Genomic DNA, 25416 nt, shown 5'->3' on the forward strand with positions numbered 1-25416 from the left:
ATTAATTTTAAATTATCATAATAATTCATTTAAAATGACCATATTTAATTATTAAAATAATTGCTTGTTTATCAACAACTTTAGCATTTTATTCATTACATTTTGAAGCTCTCAGAAGCCAAGTTATGTTATATTCCTTAATATTTATTTATGCAAGTTTGAAGTATCAATCATCTAAACACAGGTTTGTTTGCATATTTTCAGGATGTAGATATATATATATATATATATATATATATATATATATATATATATATATATATATATATATATATATATATATATATATATATATGTATATGTATATATATATGTATATGTATATGTATATATATATATATATATATATATATATATACATCAGTGACGTGCAGTCACTAGAGGAAGGTGAGGCGGGGCCTCACCTGCCATCATGGAAATTAAAAAAATGTAAAAAGAAAAAAAAAAAATTTAATTGTTATATGTATCCAGTGATTATACTATAAAGTTATTTTCCATTTAACTACACCAGTTTTAGATTATTTTTATTCAAAATCGCTGAATTTTTACGTTTGCCGTTCAAATACTGAGAAGAGACTGAGGCACGTCACTCAGTGCCGCAACATGCATTGCGCAATGACTCGGCTAACTGCTGGCCTGCTGTGCAGTGAGACTGTATTGCTATATGAACTATATTATACATTTCCATAGTTTAGTTAGCTGAGGTATATAATGTACAGTGTATTTTGTCAACAACTGTATGTGTGTAATGTATTTCTTGTGCTGAGCGATCATAAAACGGCTGCAAAAGACGCACTGGCTGAGGCTCGCCTCCTGCACCCCCGCTGTAGAATTGTTGTATCAACTAAAGCCCACACTTAAACTTTCCACGTGCAAGATTGAATCTATTTTAAAAAATTATTTCATAAGAAGCCAAAAAGTGCAAAAACAATAATGTTGGTGTTGGAGGAGTTGTGAATGACTGCAGGGACACAACATTAGATACACTTGCAGACTGCAGGTGTACCTAATTCACAACTCCTCCAACACGAACATTATTGTTTTTGCACTTTTTGGCTTCTTATTAAATAACTTTTGTAATCTATTTTCATGGGCTTTTCTCTTTGTGATGTTAAGTTCCTGTTATGCGCTGTTATACAGTATATGCCTTGAGCTCTTATTTTGAAGGCGCTAAGAGCGGAAGTGATGTCACGTTGCGGAGGTTTTTGAAAGAATGTAAATAAAGTGGTCCTCGTGTAAACTGGAGCCTCCGTGTTTGTTATTTTGTAGTTTCATACAGTATAGGCGACATTTATAAACCCTCGGTTACACTTTTTTAAATAGATTCAATCTTGCACGTGGAAAGTTTAAGTGAGGGCTTTAGTTGTGGACTTCATTTATAAGTAAAGGTAAGACCATAATAACGTTTTTTTTATTAAATGTGCTTTTTTGTGTGCTACAGTTTGTATGTGTAAAGTTAAAGTTAAGTTAAAGTACCAATGATTGTCACAGACACACTAGGTGTAATGAAATTTGTCGTCTGCATTCGACCCATCCCCTTATTCACCCCCTGGGAGGTGAGGGGAGCAGTGGGCAGCAGCGGCGCCGCGCCCGGGAATCATTTTTGGTGATTTAACCCCCAATTCCAAGCCTTGATGCTGAGTGCCAAGCAGGGAAGAATGCTGGTATGAGCTTTTAAACACAACCCGTTAACTGCTGCCAATCAAATGGTGAATAAGATACTCTTTAGGGTTCATATGTTTGTAAATCTGACTGTGATGAAGTCAGTGCCTCACCAGCCATCAACTTGGTGAATTCTAGCTGTCAATATACTCCTCCCCTCTTAACCACGCCCTTAACCACGCCCTGCCCCACCCCCGACCACGCCCCCACCCCCCACCTCCCGAAATCGGAGGTCTCAAGGTTGGCAAGTATGTTGTAAAACCTTAAAGGCCTACTGAAACCCACTTCTACCGACCACGCAGTCTGATAGTTTATACATCAATGATGAAATCTTAACATTGCAACAAATGCCAATACGGCCGGGTTAACTTATAAAGTGCAATTTTAAATTTCCCGGGAAACTTCCGGTTGAAAACGTCTATGTATGATGACGTATGCACAAGACGTCAATAGTTGAAACAGACATTTTGGAATAGGTCGGTCGCCAGCTTAAATCGTCTTTTTTCATCGCTAAATTCCACAGTATTCTGGACATCTGTGTTGGTGAATCTTTTGCAATTTGTTTAATGAACAATGGAGACTGCAAAGAAGAAAGCTGTAGGTGTGATCGGTGTATTAGCGTCTGGCTACAGCAACACAACCAGGAGGACTTTGACTTGGATAGCAGACGCGCTATCCGACGCTATCCGCCGACCGCATCGATGATCGGGTGAAGTCCTTCGTCGCTCCGTCGATCGCTGGAACGCAGGTGAGCTTCGGTGTTGATGAGCAGATGAGAGCTGGCGTAGGTGGAGAGCTAATGTTTTTAGCATAGCTCTGTCGAGGTCCGTAGCTAAGTTAGCTTCAATGTTAGCAACAGCATTGTTAAGCTTTGCCAGGCTAGAAAGCATTAACCGTGTAGTTACAGGTCCATGGTTTAATAGTATTGTTGATTTTCTGTCTATCCTTCCAGTCAGGGGTTTATTTCTTTTGTTTCTATCTGCAGTTAAGCCCGATGCTATCACGTTAGCTCCGTAGCTAAAGCGCTTCACCGATGTATTGTCGTGGAGATAAAAGTCACTGTGAATGTCCATTTCGCGTTCTCGACTCTCATTTTCAAGAGGATATAGTATCCGAGGTGGTTTAAAATACAAATCCGTGATCCACAATAGAAAAAGGAGAGAGTGTGGAATCCAATGAGCCCTTGTACCTAAGTTACGGTCAGAGCGAAAAAAAAGATACGTCCTGCACTGCACTCTAGTCCTTCACTCTCACGTTTTTAATCCACGAATCTTTCATCCTGGCTCAAATTAATGGGGTAATCGTCGCTTCCTCGGTCCGAATCGCTCTCGCTGCTGGTGTAAACAATGGGGAAATGTGAGGAGACTTTCAACTTGTGACGTCACGCTACTTCCGGTACAGGCAAGGCTTTTTTTATCAGCGACCAAAAGTTGCGCACTTTATCGTCGATGTTCTCTACTAAATCCTTTCAGCAAAAATATGGCAATATCGCGAAATGATCAAGTATGACACATAGAATGGATCCCCGTTTAAATAAAAACATTTCATTTCAGTAGACCTTTAATTATAACCTGATTGAGCCATTCTTTTACCACTTTTGACGTGTGTTTGGGGTCATTGTCCTGTTGGAACACAGGACAAACAGCTACATTTTTGTTCCATCTGACCACAGAACTTTCCTCCAGAAGGTCTTATCTTTGACCATGTGATGTCAGATGAAACAAAAATTGAGCTGTTTGGCCACAATACCCAGCAATATGTTTGGAGGAGGAAAGGTGAGGCCTTTAATCTCAGGAACACCATTCCCACCGTCAAGCATGGTGGTGGTTGTCACATTGTGTTGGTGACAAACCCCAAGATGCAGAGATGACGATAGGCATTGAGCGGGTAAACATTATTTAATGTCCAAAAGAAAAAATAAAGAAAAGACACAAACCAGGAACTAGGAACGGCCAAACTGGAAAACGGGAAACAGGATCCAGCAAACGGGAACTAGGAACAAAAAACAGCACGCTGCCAACAGCTGCAGGATTCAGGTATAAACGACAAAACAGGTAGGAGCTACAACGACAAGTATTACAATGACAATAATCCAGCAGTGACTGGAGGGCAGGGCAGGTATAAATAGCAGCTGGCTGATTGACACCAGGTGTGGCCAGGTGCCAATCATCCACAGCTGAGGGGACATCACTAAGAGAGACAAACAGGAAACTGAACCAAAATAAGAGTGCTGACAGGAAATAAAACAAATACAGAGGAAAAACTAAAACTTAACCAAACTGTCAGGGACAAGCCTGACAGTGGTAGTGTTATGCTCTGGGCCTGTTGTGCTGCCAATGGAACTGGTGCTTTAAATGGGACAATGAAAAAGGAGGATTACTTCCAAATTTTTCAGGACAACCTAAAATCATCAGCCTGGAGGTTGGGTCTTGGGCGCAGTTGGGTGTTCCAACAGGACAATGACCCCAAACACACGTCAAAAGTGGTAAATGAATGGCTAAATCAGGCTAGAGTTAACCTTTAAAGCACCTTTTAGCTCTAATTTCCAAAATTGTTTCCACTACTGAATTGGGGTCTTATGGCCGCTTATGTGGACGCTTATACTGCCATCTGGTGGTGTCAGAAGAGTATAACATACAATGGAATTTGGGGAAAAAAAGTGTAAGAATAAGAATTAGCATGTCACTAAACATTAAGTACACGTTTGTTACTTATGGACTAAGTACACCATATAAAAAGATGATTCTTAGTTTTTTATTCTAATTAGGGTCCAATAAGGCCAAATAGCAAAGAGAAATAAAAAAAAAGCATGTAAACAAACAGCTTGGGCCTTAAGAGGTTAAGGTTTTAGAATGGCCTTCCCAAAGTCCTGTCTTACACGTGTGGACATACTTGCCAACCTTGAGACCTCCGATTTCGGGAGGTGTGGGGGTGGGTAGGGGGGGCGTGGTCGGGGCGTGGTTAAGAGGGGAGGAGTATATTTACAGCTAGAATTCACCAAGTCAAGTATTTCATATATATATATATATATATATATATATATATATATATATATATATATATATATATATATATATATATATATATGTGTGTGTATATATATATATATATATATATATATATATATATATATATATATATATATATATATATATATATATATATATATATATATATATACTCAAGTATTTCATATATATATACATATATATATTTATTTTATTATATATATATATATATATTTATATGTATATATATATATATATATATATATATACTCAAGTATTTCATATATATATATATATATATATATATATATACACATATATATATTAATTTTATTATATATAAATATATATATATATATATAGTACAGCAGTTGTGCACTGCACTCTCTAAAAGCCCTAGATGTTATTGTCACATATGCATGTACAGTAGATGGCAGTATTGTCCTGTTTAAGAGTGTCACAACATTGCTGTTTACGGCAGACAAACTGCTTTAAGGTAGACGAAAACGTGACTGCTGTTGTTGTGTGTTGTTACCGCGCTGCGAGGACGTTAATGAAACTGCCTAACAATAAACCCACATAAGAAACCAAGAACTCGCCCTCGATCATTCTACAGTTATAACGTGATTAGGCAGGCACGCTGTTTATATTGAGGGAAAGCGGACGTGAGAACAGGCTGGCCGCTGTCGACACGTCACTCAGGTCCGCATGGAGCTGGAGGGGGCGTGGCCTCCAGCTCCGCCTGAATTTCGGGAGATTTTCGGGAGAGGCGCTGAATTTCGGGAGTCTCCTGGAAAATTCAGGAGGGTTGGCAAGTATGCGTGTGGACAATGCTGAAGAAACAAGTCCATGTCAGAAAAACAACAAATTTAGCTGAACTGCACCAATTTTGTCAAGAGGAGTGGTCAAAAACTCAACCAGAAGCTTGTGGATGGCTACCAAAAGCGCCTTATTGCAGTGAAACTTGCCAAGAGACATGTGACCAAATATTAACATTGCTGTATGTATACTTTTGACCCAGCAGATTTGGTCACATTTTCAGTAGACCCATAATAAATTCATAAAAGAACCAAACTTCATGAATGTTTTTTGTGACCAACAGGTATGTGCTCCAATCACTCTATCACAAAAAAATAAGAGTTGCAGAAAACTCAAGACAGCCATGACATGATGTTCTTTACAAGTGTATGTAAACTTTTGATCGTGACTGTACATACAAACCCATGCACACCACTAAAATATGTCCCTGATAAACCAAATGGGAAAGGCAGTGATCATTTTCCATGCATTCATGTTACTTGATTTATGACTAAAAATGATGATTTTGGTGTGAAAAAAAGGATATTCACAAGATATATCAATCAATCAATCAATCTTTATTTATATAGCCCTAAATCACAAGTGTCTCAAAGGGCTGCACAAGCCACAACGACATCCTCGGTACAAAGCCCACATACGGGCAAGGAAAAACTCACCCCAGTGGGACGTCGATGTGAATGACTATGAGAAACCTTGGAGAGGACCGCATATGTGGGTAACCCCCCCCCCCTCTAGGGGAGACCGAAAGCAATGGATGTCGAGTGGGTCTGACATAATATTGTGAGAGTCCAGGCCATAGTGGATCCAACATAATAGTAAGAGTCCAGTCCATAGTGGGGCCAGCAGGACACCATCCCGAGCGGAGACGGGTCAGCAGCGTAGAGATGTTCCCAGCCGATGCACAGGCGAGCGGTCCACCCCGGGTCCCGACTCAGGACAGCCAGCACTTCATCCATGGCCACCGGACCTGTGCCCCCCCCCCCCCCTCAAGGAAAAGGGGAGCAGAGGAGAAAAGAAAAGAAACGGCAGATCAACTGGTCTAAAAGGGGGGTCTATTTAAAGGCTAGAGTATACAAATGAGTTTTAAGATGGGACTTAAATGCTTCTACTGAGGTAGCATCTCTAATTGTTACCGGGAGGGCATTCCATAGTACTGGAGCCCGAATAGAAAACGCTCTATAGCCCGCAGACTTTTTTGGGGCTCTGGGAATCACTAATAAGCCGGAGTTCTTTGAACGCAGATTTCTTGCCGGGACATATGGTACAATGCAATCGACAAGATAGGACGGAGCTAGACCGTGTAGTATTTTATACGTAAGTAGTAAAACCTTAAAGTCACTTCTTAAGTGCACAGGAAGCCAGTGCAGGTGAGCCAGTATAGGCCTAATATGATCAAACTTTCTTGTTCTTGTCAAAAGTCTAGCAGCCGCATTTTGTACCAACTGTAATTTTTTAATGCTAGACATAGGGAGACCCGAAAATAATACGTTACAGTAGTCGAGACGAGACGTAACGAACGCATGAATAATGATCTCAGCGTCGCTAGTGGATAAAATAAAACGAATTTTAGCGATATTACGGAGATGAAAGAAGGCCGTTTTAGTAACACTCTTAATGTGTGATTCAAACGAGAGAGTTGGGTCGAAGATAATACCCAGATTCTTTACTGAGTCGCCTTGTGTAATTGTTTGGTTGTCAAATGTTAAGGTGGTATTATTAAATAAATGTCGGTATAATGAATTCAATCAAGATGAAATAAAGCTCAGTGTGTTGAGTCGAATGATGCTAGTTGTTTTTGTGAGGACTCGCATATGAAAACCGCTCGCTATTAGTTCTGAAAGTTTTTTTCTGCGAGGAAAGAAAAAAAAACCACAAATCCGCTGTGGCCCAGTGACGATTTTACCTGTGTCAAAATGTTCGACGCGTCTTCAGAAGTCCTTCACAAGCGCGACTCCCGCCTGAACGCCGCAATTTCAAAGACGTACACCGGGAGCTGTGATAGAACACGGGACGGTTGTGTAAGTGATGAAGCTTTTACAAAAGAGGCCCCCAGTGGTCCCGGGGGATTGTCCTCGTCTTGGCGGAGAGAGGTAACGCGGAGGACAAACTGTACCGCGCATCTCTAATGTATATTTATAGAGCTTCACTCTGCATTTAAAAAGTTTAAAAACCCTATCTGAGGCTGATTAGGATCTTTGATCTGCTACTGAGTGTAATGCAAACAGATAATTATGTTTGCTTTTTTTATGCCTATTGATATAGACAAAGTTTTCCTTATGAACAGAAGAGGTGCTATCAAAGATAAGCCTGTTCCTACAAGGAGGCTTTGTGACTGCAATTTGTCACTGGGATATTTATATTCCTTTTCATCTTGCCACCGGCCCACGAACACAAGAAGATAGATATGAATTATCCTCTTCTGTTCTAATTGTTGAATTTAGTGTACACTACAGCAGTGTTTTTCAACCACTGTGCCGTGGCACACTAGAGTGCCATGAGATACAGTCTGGTGTGCCGTGGGAGAATATGTCATTTGAACTATTTGGGTTAAAAATATTTTTTGCAAACCGGTAATAATAATCTGAAAATGTGCCGTTGTTGAGTGTCGGTGCTGTCCGTGTTATACTCTTCCATATCAGTAGGTGGCAGCAAGTAGTTAATTGCTTTGGAACATGGTTTTTTGTGATCACAATATGCAGACGACAGTGTGCAGGTAAAAAGGTGTCTAATGCTTAAACCAAAAATAAACAAAAGGCGAGTGCCGCTAAGAAAAGGCATTTAAGCTTAGGGAAGGCTATGCAAAACTAAACTACAACTGAACTGGCTACAAAGTAAACAAAAACAGAATGCTGGACGACAGCAAAGACTTACAGCGTGTGGAGCAAACGCATACTTGCCAACCTTGAGACCTCCGATTTCGGGAGGTGGGGGGAGGGGGTGGGCGTGGGCGTGGTCGGGGTGGGACGGGGGCATGGTTGGGGGCGTGGCTAAAAGGGGAGGAGTAATATATATATATATATATATATATATATATATATATATATATAAGAAATACTTGACGTTCAGTGATATCTAGCTATATATATATATATATATATATATATATATTTATTTTTTTATTTTATTATATATGTATATATATATATGTATATATATATATATATATATATATATATATATATATATATATAAAATAAATACTTGAATTTCAGTGTTCATTTATTTACACATATACACACACATAACACTCATCTACTCATTGTTGGGTTAAGGGTTGAATTGTCCATTCTTGTTCTATTCTCTGTCACTATTTTTCGAACCATGCTGAACACCCTGATTGATGTGTGGCACGCACAAAAGTGCTTTCATCAAATGCACTAGATGGCAGTATTGTCCTGTTTAAGAGTGTCACAACATTGCTGTTTACGGCAGACGAACTGCCTTACGGTATACAAAAAAGTGACTGCTGTTGTTGTGAGTTGTTGCCACGCTGGGAGGACGTTAATGAAACTGCCTAACAATAAACCCACATAAGAAACCAAGAACTCGCCCTCCATCATTCTATAGTTATAACGTGATTGGGCAGGTACGCTTATTTATATTGTGGAGGACCTGAGTCCGCCTGAATTTCGGGAGATTTTCGGGAGAAAATTTGTCCCGGGAGGTTTTCGGGAGAGGCGCTGAATTTCGGGAGTCTCCCGGAAAATCCGGGAGGGTTGGCAAGTATGAGCAGACGGCGTCCACAAAGTACATCCGAACATGACATGACAATCAACAATGTCCCCGCAAAGAAGGATAGCGACAACTTATATACTCTTGATTGCTAAAACAAAGCAGGTGTGGGGAATATCGCTCAAGGAAGACATGAAACTGCTACAGGAAAATGCCAACAAAACAGGAAAAGCCACCAAAATAAGAGCGCAAGACAAGAACTAAAACACACAGGAAGACACCAAAAAACTCCAAGTAAGTCATGACGTGACTTTGAGACAAGAACTATAGTGATGCATGCTTGGTTATGGTTTGAATTCATATCCAACAATTGTGAGAATGACTTTTTATTGTCAATATCGACTGCTGAGTTTCATTTTTTTAATGTTTTCTGCTGGTGGTGTGCCTCTGCATTTTTTCAATGAAATAAATGTGCCTTGGCTCAAAAAAGGTTGAAAAACACTGCACTACAGTATATGAAGGGAAGTCGAGAGATGCACCTCTCAAGGGTTAGATTTACTGTACCGATATCAATGTCTTTACATGTACCGAGTAGTCCGCATGCCCACAATTACACAGGTGCCAACAGCAGATGAATCCAACACAAATGTAAACAATAAAAGTTTAATTAATTGTTTGCATAAATGATGAAAACAATTCAACATTACATACCAGCATGAGTATCTCTTGGAGAGATTTTTAAGAGGCATGGAGTGTTTTATCACTTTTATGCAGATGACTGCCAAATTTATACGCCAATTTCAAAAGGCCACGGCCCTCTGACACCCCTTCTAGACTGTCTATGCGACGTCAAGGATTGGTTAGCCCAGAATTTTTTAATAACTAATGAGGGAAAAACGGAAATTTCAGTTTTTTCACTGACTTGGGACCATTGCAAAATGATGTGCGTCCCAAAGTCACCAGCCTTGGCGTCACTATAGACAGCGATTTTAAACTTGACAAACAAGTCAATGGCGTTTTAAAATCGCGTTTTTATCATCTTCGTCTTTTAGTAAAGGTAAAACGGTTTTTATCTTTTAACCTTTTTGAACAAGTCGTGCATGCTTTTATTTCAAGTCGCCTGGACTACTGCAATGCACTTTATGCTGGCATTAGCCAAAAAGCTCTCTCCCAGTTGCAGTTAGTCCAGAACGCGGCAGCACGGCTTTTAACAGGGTCCAGGAAACGCGAGCATATAACCCCAATTCTTCAGAGTTTGCACTTGCTCCCTGTTCATTTTAGAATTGATTTTAAAACCTTGTTTTTAAAGCTTTACATGGACTGGCACCTCATCCAAATTTACACTCCTGCGCGCGCTCTGAGGTCTGAGAGCCAGCTCCAGCTCGTGGTGCCCAAGACCAGACTTAAATCCAGGGGAGACAGGGCCTTCTCTGTGGTCGACCCTAAACTCTGGAACACTCTGCCCCTCCATGTTCAAACCTCTCCCACAGTGGAGTGTTTTAAGTCTCGTCTTAAGACCCACTTTTATTCTTTGGCTTTTAACACTAAGTGAGTTGTGTGGTCCTCTGTCCTCAGTTGTCCTCTGTGTTTTTTATAAATTCTATTTACTGTTTTAATTGTTTTTTCCCTTTAAAATCGTTTTTAATCATATTTATTTTTTTATTGGTTTTTTATTGGTTTTATATTTATTTATTGTTTGTTTTTATGGAGTTAAGGATAATATTTGAACATTGTTTTTAATATTGTTTTTAATATTGTTTTTAATATTGCTCTGCAGCACTTTGGAAACATTTTTGTTGTTTAAATGTGCTATAAATAAAGTGGATTGGATTGGATTGGATGAGACTTTAAACTGTTTTTAACTTTTTTAACTGTTTTTAACTTTTTAACGGCTTTATATCTAACAAACTGTTCTTAAGATAATTTGTATTTGCTTTTTCAATGTGTATTTTACCTCTGTTTTAAATGTCCTTTGCCTGTATTTATTTGTGGTGTACAGCCCTTTGTTCTTCAACTGTGGTTGTTTTGAAAGGGCTTTATAAATAAAGTTGGTATGGTATGGTATAGTATTAGAGATGTCCGATAATGGCTTTTTTGCCGATAACCGATATTCCGATATTGTCCAACTCTTAATTACCGATACCGATATATACAGTCGTGGAATTAACACATTATTATGCCTAATTTTGTTGTGATGCCCCGCTGGATGCATTAAAGGCCTACTGTAATGCTATTTTCTTATTTAAATGGGGATAGCAGGTCCATTCTATGTGTCATACTTGATCATTTTGACGATAAAGTTCGCAACTTTTGGTCGCTGATAAAAAAGCCTTGCCTGTACCGGAAGTAGCAGACGAGTAGCGTGACGTCACAGGTTGTGGAGCTTCTCACATCAGCACATTGTTTACAATCATGGCCACCAGAAGCGAGAGCGATTCGGACCAGGAAAGCGACGATTTCCCCATTAATTTGAGCGAGGATGAAAGATTCGTGGATGAGGAAAGTGAGAGTGAAGGACTAGAGGGCAGTGGGAGCGATTCAGATAGGGAAGATGCTGTGAGAGGCGGGTGGGACCTGATATTCAGCTGGGAATGACTAAAACAGTAAATAAACACAAGACATATATACACTCTATTAGACACAACACAACCAGGCTTATATTTAATATGCCACAAATTAATCCCGCATAACAAATACCTCCCCCCTCCCGTCCATATAACCCGCCAATACAACTCAAACACCTGCACAACACACTCAATCCCACAGCCCAAAGAACCGTTCACCTCCCCAAAGTTCATACAGCACATATATTTCCCCAAAGTCCCCAAAGTTACGTACGTGACATGCACAAAGCGGCACGCACGTACGGGCAATCGATCAAATGTTTGGAAGCCGCAGCTGCATGCATACTCACGGTACCGCGTCTGCGCATCCAACTCAAAGTCCTCCTGGTAAGAGTCTCTGTTGTCCCAGTTCTCCACAGGCCAATGGTAAAGCTTGACTGTCATCTTCCGGCATTGTAAACAATGAAACACCGGCCGTGTTTGTGTTGCTGAAGTCGGCCGCAATACACCGCTTCCCACCTACAGCTTTCTTCTTTGCTGTCTCCATTGTTCATTGATTTACCAACACAGATGTCCAGAATACTGTGGAATTTTGCGATGAAAACAGACGACTTAATAGCTGGCCACCATGCTGTCCCAAAATGTCCTCTACAATCCGTGACGTCAAGCGCAGGCGTCATCATACCGAGACGTTCTCAGCGGGATATTTCGCGCAAAATTTTAAATTGCACTTTAGTAAGCTAACCCGGCCGTATTGGCATGTGTTGCAATGTTAAGATTTCATCATTGATGTATAAACTATCAGACTGCGTGGTCGGTAGTAGTGGGTTTCAGTAGGCCTTTAAACAATGTAACAAGGTTTTCCAAAATAAATCAACTCAAGTTATGGAAAAAAATGCCAACATGGCACTGCCATATTTATTATTGAAGTCACAAAGTGCATTATTTTTTTTAACATGCCTCAAAATGTCATAATTCACTATGTAAAGCGCTTTGAGTCACTAGAGAAAAGCGCTATACAAATATAATTAACTTCACTAATTCACTTCAAAACAGCAGCTTGGAATTTGGGACATGCTCTCCCTGAGAGAGCATAAGGAGGTTGAGGTGGGCGGGGTTGGGGGGGCAGGGCCGTTGAGGTGGGGGGGGGGGTTAGCAGGGGGTGTATATTGTAGCGTCCCGGAAGAGTTAGTGCTGCAAGGGGTTCTGGGTATTTGTTCTGTTGTGTTTATGTTGTGTTACGGTGCGGATGTTCTCCCGAAATGTGTTTGTCATTCTTGTTTGGTGTGGGTTCACAGTGTGACGCATATTTGTAACAGTGTTAAACTTGTTTATACGGCCACCCTCAGTGTGACCTGTATGGCTATTGACCAAGTATGCGTTTGCATTCACTTATGTGTGAAAAGACGTAGGTATTATGTGACTGGGCCGACACGCAAAGGAAGTGCCTTTAAGATTTATTGGTGCTCTGTACTTCTCTCTACGTCCGTGTACACAGTGGCGTTTCAAAAAGTCACTTTACTTTTTGAAACCGATACCGATCATTTCCGATATTACATTTTAAGGCATTTATCGGCCGATAATATCGTCAGTCCGATATTATCGGACATATGGTATGGTATACACTTAAGCCTAATTGGGGGTTTTGCAGGTAATCTCACCTTTATGCCACTGGAAGTTGCCATTATTACAGGCCTTTTTTGACGTATTGCACGTTTGGTTTTGGAGTTATGTATGTATTTAATTTTATTTTGTAAAAAAAACATTTTTTGTCTTTGCAAACCTTACAAAAGGTAATTTTTCTAGTAAAACTCACAAAGATACATTATTCCAGGCATTGCCTGCATTTATTTGTGGTGTACAGCCCTTTGTTCTTCAACTGTGGTTGTTTTTGAAAGGGCTTTATAAATAAAGTTGGTATGTTATGGTATGGTATGGTATACACTTAAGCCTAATTGGGTTTTTTGCAGGCAATCTCACCTTTATGCCACTGGAAGTTGCCATCATTACAGGCATTTTTAGACATATTGCACATTTGGTTTTGGAGTTATGTTTATATAACATTCATATTTGGTATGACAGTTACACTGTCATATTGAGTAAAAAAAAAACGATTTTTTGTCTTTGCAAACCTTACAAAATATCACTTTTTTAAAGTAAAACTCACAAATATACAAAGATATGTTGTGGAGCATTCAAAGTTAATTTCACTGGAACTAAAGGGCCAAGCCCAACTTCTGAAAAACAACCCCACACCATAATTCATCCTCCACCAAATTTCACATTCGGCACAATGCAGTCCGAAATGTAGCGTTCTCCTGGCAACCTCCGAACCCAGACTGGTCCATCAGATTGCCAGATGGAAAAGCATGATTCATCACTCCAGAGAACGCAGCTTCTCGGCCGTGGAAACACATCCCAAGAAGCTCTCTGCGTATTGTACGTGGGCTAATTGGAAGGTCACATGAAGTGTGGAGCTCTGTAGCAACTGACTGTGCAGAAAGTCTTTGCACTATGCGCTTCAGCATCCGCTGACCCCTCTCTGTCAGTTTACGTGGCCTACCACTTGGTGGCTGAGTTGCTGTTGTTCCCAAACTCTTCCATTTTCTTATAAAAAAAAAAGCCGACGGTTGACTTTGGAATATTTAGGAGCGAGGAAATTTCACGACTGGATTTGTCGCACAGATGGCATCCTATGACAGTTCCACGCTGAGAGCGGCCCATTCTTTCACAAATGTTTCTAGAAACAGTCTCCATGCCTAAGTGCTTGATTGTATACACCTGTGGCCGGGCCAAGTGAGTAGGACCCCTGATTCTGATCATTTGGATGGCTGGCCAAATACTTTTGGCAATATAGTGTAGCTCCAAAAGAAATTGGTTGTTGGGAGAACATATATCACTATATTCTCTCTGCCCGTTTTTCAGTTTGGAATGCGAACCAAATAGATGTTCATCGTCCCTTTGATATCCAATACATTTGCCTTATACACTCATATTTGATCAAGAAAAGCAAACAGCTTATTTGAGTCCCCACAGCCATTACACGAGATGACGGCTGTTTTTCTTACGGCTTGACAGCCGATCAGTAACGCTCCTTTTTTCTCCGGTTTGATCAGCTCGGCACTTCATGCTAGTCAATCATCTGCAACAATAAACTAAGTTGCTGCAGGCGTTTTGAGTGCAGCGAGCATGCATAGAGAGGCGCGTGGTGGCTACTCGTCAGACTAATTAAGCATACAGACGGGGGGGGGGGGCAGCGCCATAACCCAAGACAATTCCAATCACAAGGGCTGTAATTGAAGTGACAAGTTAATTACAGGCTGATATTATCGTGCGTTCCTTGTAACAACCCCCCCATCACCAACAGCGCCAAAACACGTCACGTCTCAGTCGCCTTCCCGTCCTCGAACTTGCTCTACCTCAGACGTGTTAATTAGCAGTGGACGCCACAGTGGAAGCCCCGCCAACCCCTCGACCCCTGACTTTCCCACCTGGATGTATAATTAAACGCAAATAAGTCCACTTTGTCTCATTTTCATTTACAACATTTATGAGCTGCACTTTTGTGGGCTCCCCCGCAGCCTCGACGGCGGCGGCATCAGCCGCGCGGCCCTCCGGGCGCCGCCCGATCCCACCCAGCACCTCCGCGCACCTCTGTAATTAGCGCCAGCATCTTCTTTAAACAAGCGACATAAAAGTTTAGTAGCGGGATTAAATCAGATCATTACCATAATATGGCTGTGCAATTTGCCCCTATCTCTCAGCTTTTTCCGCCACATCAAAGCCTGGCGGAGCTCTGGTGTAATTGGGCCATGCCGCCTTGTCAAGATGATTCAGCCTGATGGCTGCTCCTCTCCCTGCAAAACCTCCTGGGCATGATAATTAATGGAGAAGAAAGTCAAGTCAGCGTGAGTAGAGGATGAAGGAGAAGAGGGAGTGTTCTGGTTGTAGGGGTGGGTGGAGGGGGGATAGGTTTGGACAGCTCAGCATGAATATTTCACACCTTTGACTTATTTAAAGAGATCAATTTGATGTCTAATGGTTATTAGCGTTGCCAAAACTGTTTTTTTTTTCAAAACAAATGTTTTTTCTTGCAAAGTGCATGACTTTCTTAATTGATGCTCTGTATGAAATAGAAAATTCCCTTTCAGGATACCTGTTGAAGTATTACATCCATCCATCCATCCATTTTCTACCGCTTATTCCCTTACAGTTGGTGCAAAATGCGGCTGCTAGACTTTTGACAAGAACAAGAAAGTTTGATCATATTACGTCTATACTGGCTCACCAGATGTGATTTTAAAGGGGAACATCATCACCAGACCTATGTAAGCGTCAATATATACCTTGATGTTGCAGAAAAAAGACCATATATTTTTTTAACTGATTTCCGAACTCTAAATGGGTGAATTTTGGCGAATTAAACGCCTTTCTAATATTCGCTCTCGGAGCGATGACATCACAACGTGGCGTCACATCGGGAAGCAATCCGCCATTTTCTCAAACACCGAATCAAATCAGTCCTGTTATTTTCCGTTTTTTCAACTGTTTTCCGTACCTTGGAGACATCATGCCTCGTCGGTGTGTTGTCGGAGGGTGTAACAACACGAACAGGGACGAATTCAAGTTGCACCAGTGGCCCAAAGATGCGAAAGTGGCAAGAAATTGGACGTTTGTTCCGCACACTTTACCGACGAAAGCTATGCTACGACAGAGATGGCAAGAATGTGTGGATATCCTGCGACACTCAAAGCAGATGCATTTCCAACGATAAAGTCAAAGAAATCTGCCGCCAGACCCCCATTGAATCTGCCGGAGTGTGTGAGCAATTCAGGGACAAAGGACCTCGGCAGCACGGCAAGCAATGGCGGCAGTTTGTTCCCGCAGACGAGCGAGCTAAACCCCCTGGATGTCTTGGCTCACACCGTCCCTTATGCCACCGAAGATGATCAAGAGAAGAATATCGACCCTAGCTTCCCTGGCCTGCTGACATCTACTCCAAAACTGGACAGATCAGCTTTCAGGAAAAGAGCGCGGATGAGGGTATGTCTGCAGAATATATTAATTGATGAAAATTGGGCTGTCTGCACTCTCAAAGTGCATGTTGTTGCCAAATGTATTTCACATGCTGTAAACCTAGTTCATAGTTGTTAGTTTCCTTTAATGCCAAACAAACACATACCAATCGTTGGTTAGAAGGCGATCGCCGAATTCGTCCTCGCTTTCTCCCGTGTCGCTGGCTGTCGTGTCGTTTTCGTCGGTTTCGCTTGCATACGGTTCAAACCGATATGGCTTAATAGCTTCAGTTTCTCCTTCAATTTCGTTTTCGCTACCTGCCTCCACACTACAACCATCCGTTTCAATACATGCGTAATCTGTTGAATCGCTTAAGCCGCTGAAATCCGAGTCTGAATCCAAGCCAATGTCGCTATAGCTTGCTGTTCTTTCCGCCATGTTTGTTTGTGTTGGCATCACTATGTGACGTCACAGGAAAATGGACGGGTGTTTATAACGATGGTTAAAATCAGGCACTTTGAAGCTTTTTTTAGGGATATTGCGTGATGGGTAAAATTTTGAAAAAATCTTCGAAAAATATAATAAGCCACTGGGAACTGATTTTTAATGGTTTTAACAATTCTGAAATTGTGATAATGTTCCCCTTTAAGGTTTTACTACAAACCCCGTTTCCATATGAGTTGGGAAATTGTGTTAGATGTAAATATAAACGGAATACATCCATCCATCCATTTTCTACCGCTTATTCCCTTTGGGGTCGCGGGGGGCGCTGGAGCCTATCTCAGCTACAATCGGGCGGAAGGCGGGGTACACCCTGGACAAGTCGCCACCTCATCGCAGGGCCAACACAGATAGACAGACAACATTCACACTCACATTCACACACTAGGGCCAATTTAGTGAATACAATGATTTGCAAATCCCTTTCAACCCATATTCAATTGAATGCACTACAAAGACAAGATATTTGATGTTCAAACTCATAAACTTTATTTTTTTTTTTGCAAATAACAATCAACTTTTTTTAATTTCATGGCTGCAACACGTGCCAAAGTAGTTGGGAAAGGGCATGTTCACCACTGTGTAACATCACCTTTTCTTTTAATAACACTCAATAAACGATTGGGAACTGAGGAAACTAATTGTTGAAGCTTTGAAAGTGGAATTCTTTCCCATTCTTGTTTTATGTAGAGCTTCAGTCGTTTAACAGTCCGGGGTCTCCGCTGTCGTATTTTACAACATATTTGATGTTCAAACTGATAACCTTTTTTGTTTTGCAAATAATCATTAACTTTAGAATTTGATGCCAGCAACACGTGACAAAGAAGTTGGGAAAGGTGGCAATAAATACTGAGAAAGTTGAGGAATGCTCATCAAACACTTATTTGGAACATCCCACAGGTGTGCAGGCTAATTGGGAACAGGTGGGTGCCATGATTGGGTATAAAAACAGCTTCCCAAAAAATGCTCAGTCTTTCACAAGAAAGGATGGGGCGAGGTACACCCCTTTGTCCACAACTGCGTGAGCAAATAGTCAAACAGTTTAAGAACAACGTTTCTCAAAGTGCAATTGCAAGAAATTTAGGGATTTCAACATCTACGGTCCATAATATCATCAAAAGGTTCAGAGAATCTGGAGAAATCACTCCACGTAAGCGGCATGGCCGGAAACCAACATTGAATGACCGTGAACTTCGATCCCTCAGACGGCACTGTATCAAAAACCGACATCAATCTCTAAAGGATATCACCACATGGGCTCAGGAACACTTCAGAAAACCACTGTCACTAAATACAGTTGGTCGCTACATCTGTAAGTGCAAGTTAAAGCTCTACTATGCAAAGCGAAAGCCATTTAGCAACAACACCCAGAAACGCAGCCGGCTTCTCTGGGCCTGAGATCATCTATGTTGGACTGATGCAAAGCGGAAAAGAGTTCTGTGGTCTGACGAGTCCATATTTCAAATTGTTTTTGGAAATATATTCGACATCGTGTCATCCGGACCAAAGGGGAAGCGAACCATCCAGACTGTTATCGACGCAAAGTTCAAAAGCCAGCATCTGTGATGGTATGGGGGTGCATTAGTTCCCAAGGCATGGGTAACTTACACATCTGTGAAGGCTCCATTAATGCTGAAAGGTACATACAGGTTTTGGAACAACATATGCTGCCATCTAGGCGCCATCTTTTTCATGGACGCCCCTACTTATTTCAGCAAGACAATGCCAAGCCACATTCAGCACGTGTTACAACAGCGAGGCTTCGTAAAAAAAGAGTGCGGGTACTTTCCTGGCCCACCTGCAGTCCAGACCTGTCTCCCATCAAAAATGTGTGGCGCATTATGAAGCGTAAAATACGACAGCGGAGACCCCGGACTGTTGAACGACTGAAGCTCTACATAAAACAAGAATGGGAAAGAATTCCACTTTCAAAGCTTCAACAATTAGTTTCCTCAGTTCCCAATCGTTTATTGAGTGTTATTAAAAGAAAAGGTGATGTAACACAGTGGTGAACATGCCCTTTCCCAACTACTTTGGCACGTGTTGCAGCCATGAAATTCTAAGTTAATTATTATTTGCAAAAAAAAAATAAAGTTTATGAGTTTGAACATCGAATATCTTGTCTTTGTAGTGCGTTCAATTGAATATGGGTTGAAAAGGATTTGCAAATCATTGTATTCCGTTTATATTTACATCTAACACAATTTCCTAACTTATATGGAAACAGGGTTTGTATGTTAGATCCACTATGGACTGGACTTTCACAATATTATGCTAGACCCACTCGACGTCCATTGCATCCGGTCTCCCCTAGAGGGGGGGGGGGGGGGTCACCCACATCTGCGAGTTGTGAGTTGTGAGTTTTTCCTTGCCCTTATGTGGGCTCTGAACCGATGATGTCGTTGTGGCTTGTGCAGCCCTTTGAGACACTTGTGATTTAGGGCTATATAAATAAACATTGATTGATTGATTGAGGTGTGACACTAGGTGTGGCGAAATTATTCTCTGCATTTGACCCCTCACCCTTGATCACCCCCTGAGAGGTGAGGGGAGTAGTGAGCAGCAGCGGTGACGGCGCCCGGGAATCATTTTTGGTGATTCAACCCCCAATTCCAACCCTTGATGCTAAGTGCCAAGCAGGGAGGTAATGGGTCTCATTTTTATAGTCTTTGGTATGACTCGGCCGGGGTTTGAACTCACAACCTACCGATCTCAGGGCGGACACTCTAACCACCAGCCCACTGTTCGCTCGGGCAGGAAGCCTCTCTCCCTCACTGCTGCCTTCTGCCAACGGTAAGGATTATTCTGCAGCTTTCCCAAAACAGAAACTTTTACTTCATCCAGAATCTTAGAGTCAAGTTTATTCGTCTTCTCAAAGCCGACCGCGGCTGTGCCGATTTGAGGACCTCACTAAACAATTCAATGTCTACTGTGCTTATTTGTTAATCTGAGTGTTTGGCCTGTTTTATGTGGAAAAAGTCACAAATTAGACCTGTTTAGAGCAGGGGTGTGAAACTAATTTTAGATCGGGGGCCACGTGGAGAAACATCTACTCCCAAGTAGATGTTTCTGGTAAAATCCCGGCACGATAACTTAAAAATAAAGACAACTTCAGATTGTTTTCTTTGTTTAACAATAGAACAAGCACATTCAGAAACTGTACAAATCATAATGTGTTTTTTTGTTTTTTTTACATTTTAATAATAATTTTAATTTAGTACTCTACCTTTATTTGTCGTTATTTATACCTCTTAATAAATGATGTGATAATATTAGTTCATCAGTCAACTAATTGGTGTTTCTTTTCAATGTATCAAGATAAAAAATAACATTAAAATCAAATTACAGGATGTTATTTATGTAGTTTGTAGAGATAAATGCGTTGAAATGTAATATCGAAAATTATCGGTACCGTTTTTTTTTATCGGTATCGTTTTTTTGTTTTTTGTTTTGTTTTTTTGGGGTTTTTTTATTAAATCAATATAAAAAACACAAGATACACTTACAATTAGTGCACCAACCCAAAAAACCTCCCTCCCCCATTTACACTCATTCACACTCATTCACACAAAAGGGTTGTTTCTTTCTGTTATTAATATTCTGGTTCCTACATTATATATCAATATATATCAATACAGTCTGCAAGGGATACAGTCCGTAAGCACACATGATTGTGCGTGCTGCTGGTCCACTAATAGTACTAACCTTTAACAGTTAATTTTACTTATTTTCATTAATTACTAGTTTCTATGTAACTGTTTTTATATTGTTTTACTTTCTTTTTTATTCAAGAAAATGTTTTTAATTTATTTATCTTATTTTGTTTTATAAATTTTTTTAAATAGTACCTTATCTTCACCATACCTGGTTGTCCAAATTAGGCATAATGATGTGTTAATTTCACGACTGTATATATCGGTTGATATCGGTATCGGTTGATATCGGTAATTAAAGAGTTGGACAATATCGGATATCGGCAAAAAGCCATTATCGGACATCCCTAGTAGTTTGCGCATTTTCCTCGACTGATGTACTAACATCATGTGGTTTATTTTTGTCTGGGTGGAAATCGGGAGAAATTCGGGAGAATGGTTGCCCCGGGAGATTTTTGGGAGGGGCACTGAAATTCGGGAGTCTCCCGGGAAAATCGGGAGGGTTGGCAAGTATGACTGGGAGACGCAACTGCTCTGTACTTCTCCCTACGTCCGTGTACCACTCCGTACAGCGGCGTTTTAAAAAGTCATACATTTAACTTTTTGAAACCGATACCGATAATTTCCGATATTACATTTTAAAGCATTTATCGGCAGTCCGAAATTATCGGACATCTCTAGTCGCAATGCCTAAAATAATTTGAACGCAGGAAGGTTTCACGCTGTGTGAAAGCGCAACGCAGCTACGGAAACATCTGAAAGAGGCTAAAGTTTGTTTGACTCAGTGTTATCATCCGGGAAGAGGTTGTCGACACAAGGGCAGCTGCCGTTCATTCACGCGACTGATTTCCCTGTAGAGTGACGCTAACAAACAGCGCCTCATGTATCTATTAAAAATGTTCTTTTTCAAACAGTCTCTGGGGGCCGATGGCATTAGAGCAGCCTTTGCGTCTGACACACAAAAAAAATCGACGCTCTTTGATAATTTACATCATTATGTCACCTTGTAGAGGGGAATGCAAATAACAGGCCTGCTGCGCCTTTGTTGACTTCCTTTGCCAGCACACGTCGGTAATGAATAAGGCGAGGCTTCAAGCGCAGACAGGTGCCGGGCGTCGAGCAAGTCGCATTGGTGGAAAGTCGGCGTGGGTCACTGTTGATTTGTCGCAAATTAGCACCATATGTTTTATCACTGAGTTTACATATGAATGAGTCAAAACACAAACAAGGGGATGGCTAACTGCGATTCTTTGGATCCGAACGTGGGGGGGAGGTCATGTATGTCATCTGTTCAACCAATGGGGACAGTGGGACAATGGCGGTGACAGTTGGTGACTTTGACAGCTGGTTGTCCTTTAACTGTGACACCTAAAAAAGTCAGGGAAAAAGTATTTGGGTAGTCCAAGAACAGGCCAGACGCCCTTCCTGTTGGCACCGATGCCACATCAGACAATACCCTCTTCGTCCTCCTTCCATCTGGTCCTTCTTTCTCGCCTCAACCGTGTAACCTTTTCTCCCGCTTTCATTTCTTCCGACCCAAATTTGAATATGAAAAGGGTCTCCTTCCAGCTCCTCTCTTACCCAGTCAAAGACCATCACAGTAATGACATTTGGCAGTCATTTGATTTATTAGGTTTTAGAGGGAGGGGAGAAGAAATCCACTAAATATTTCATATGCCTTGCTAATCCTTGTAATATTGCCAGCTGAAGCCATGTACCTGTGCCGCTAAGACGTGAGCCACACGGATCTCTCGCAGTCGGATGGCTGGAAATGCCTGCAAGTCTCCTGAATAATAAAATAGCTGCATTGAAATATTTAGACTTTGATTCCCATTAAAGGAATATTTAAAACATGAGATTTACATTTCAGGAAGAAAAGAATAGAAGTGATAGCGGAGAGACGGCAATCACAACACACGTTTGCGCGGGGGGAACCTCCAGCCAGTCGGAATAATAGTTCTCAGAAAGTGGATTTTGGGGGGGGGGGTAAACAGACGGTTCAAACAAAGACAGGAGCACAGCGGCAGGATAAAATGTCTTTGCAATGAAAGATGAGACCTAACACATGAAACGACAAAAGGTAGTTGCAGAAACAGGAATGGCGGGGAATGAGGTGTCAGCAGTTTCTTCCGGATCACGACATTTCTCTCATCTCCTCCCTCCTGCAGTTTCACTTTTTTCATTGCGGCACCTTTGTTCACGCTTTGGGCCAAGTCCTATTCAGACTGGGAAAAGAGACAAAGACTTAGACAAAGACAAGTGAAACAACACAACACCTGATCCAGCAGAGGACGCTGTGGCGAAAAATAATATTTTTTGTCGTACACACAAAACGATTCTTTCAGGATTCCGCTGGCTTTTTTGGGGGGATTGTTGCGGCCTAAAGTGCCTGAATTTGCGGCAGCTTTTTCAGAAAGATGTGGCAAAAGTTATGTTTTGAGGTATGTTTTTTTTTCAAATATATTAAATCCACTTGTAATTATCATTTTTGTTATCATAACCTCAAAAAGCACAGGATTTTAAAAAAAAAAAGCTAAACAATTGATGTTTTACTTGTTTTTGTGGTGGATGGTCCGAAGCTCAAACAGCAACAAAAGTGAATTTAGTACAAAAGGTTTATATACCCATAATCAAAAAGTACAAAGTTGGATTGAATTGCCCGTGCATACAGACAACGTCCTCCGGAGGACTCGAGAATCATGCGAAATCCCCCATAGCCCTTGTCACTTGGCCATTTTATCTGTTTCCCTCATGCGTCAAGGTCCTGTTGTTTCGGACCTGTTTGTTCTGCAACATCCTTGAATCCCTTAGTCATAATAAACAATCAAAACATTTTGTAGAATGGTCAGACCGACCATGTATTCAACTTCCACCCACATATGGTCCTTCAATGGTTCAGAATGTACCACTGTACCAGTGGTTCTAACCTTGTTGGAGATACCGAACCCCACCAGTTTCATATGCGCATTCACCGAACCCTTCTTTAGTGAAAAATAAAATGTTTGTTTTTTTTCAAATTCAACACAAAGTTATATGTTTTTGGTAACACTTTAGTATGGGGAACATATTCTAAGTAACAAATACTTAATTTAGAGTTATTTGGTTAGGGTTAGGGTTAGAGGGTTAGGGCCAGAGTTAGAGGGTTAGGGTTATAAAAAGGCCATGCCGAATAAGGCATAAGTACTTAATAATGACTAGTTAAGAGCCAATATGTTACTAATTTGCATGTTAATAAACAACTAATTAATGGTGAATATGTTCCCCATACTAAAGTGTTACCATGTTTTATTACTGGTGCACAAAATGAACCGTGCATGAACATCACCTTGTTCAAAGAACAAAACCAACACAGTGCATAAACTCAATCAATCAATCAATCAATCAATGTTTATTTATATAGCCCTAAATCACAAGTGTCTCAAAGGGCTGCACAAGACACAACGACATCCCCGGTACAAAGCCCACATAAGGGCAAGGAAAAACTCACCCCAGTGGGACGTCGATGTGAATGACTATGAGACTCACAACAAATTACACACCTGCAAATCAGTCTGACTTCTGCTGTTGTCGTATCCGTAATACGCCGATAGGGAAAAGTTTTTATTTACACGATGAGTCGGGTGTGTCTTGACCTCCGCCGAACCACTGAGCCCGACTCACCGAACCCCTAGGGTTCCATCGAACCCAGGTTAAGAACCACTGCTCTGTACACTATGGAATTGGGGTTTTATGCCGACATATGGACACTTATACTGCCATCTGGTGGTGTCAGAAGAATATAACATACAATGGAATTTGGAAAAAAAAAAGTGTAAAAATAAAAATTAGCATGTCACTACACATGAAGTACACTTTTGTGTACTTATGGACTAAGTACATCATATAAAAAGATGATTTTTAGTTTTTATTCTAATTAGGGTCCAATAAGCCCAAATAGCAAAGAGAAATAAAAAAAGCATGTAAACAAACAGCTTGGGCCTTAAGAGGTTAAGGGACAAGCGGTAGCTAATGGATGGATGGATGACCCAATGGCTGAGAAATTAACTATTTCACAGTAGAAACTGGATAGATGGATTTTGGAGCACTTTGACAAATGTATATAGTATATTGTATATTGTACCATGAATTGATTTACTTGGACCCCGACTTAAACAAGTTGAAAAACTTATTGGGGTGTTACCATTTAGTGGTCAATTGTACGGAATATGTACTGCATACTTGCCAACCTTGAGACCTCCGATTTCGGGAGGTGGGGGGTGGGGGCGTGGTCGCGGGTGGGGCGGGGCGTGGTTGGGGGCGTGGTTAAGAGGGGAGGAGTATATTGACAGCTAGAATTCACCAAGTCAAGTATTTCATATATATATATATATATATATATATATATAGATATCTACATTCTGAAAATATGCAAACAAAACTGTGTTTAGATAATTGATACTTCAAACTTGCAAAAATAAATATTAAGGAATATAACATAACTTGGCTTCTGTGAGTTTCAAAATGTAATGAATAAAATGCTAA

Source organism: Nerophis lumbriciformis, linkage group LG06 (assembly GCF_033978685.3).
Source record: "Nerophis lumbriciformis linkage group LG06, RoL_Nlum_v2.1, whole genome shotgun sequence".
Taxonomy (NCBI): Eukaryota; Metazoa; Chordata; class Actinopteri; order Syngnathiformes; family Syngnathidae; genus Nerophis; species Nerophis lumbriciformis.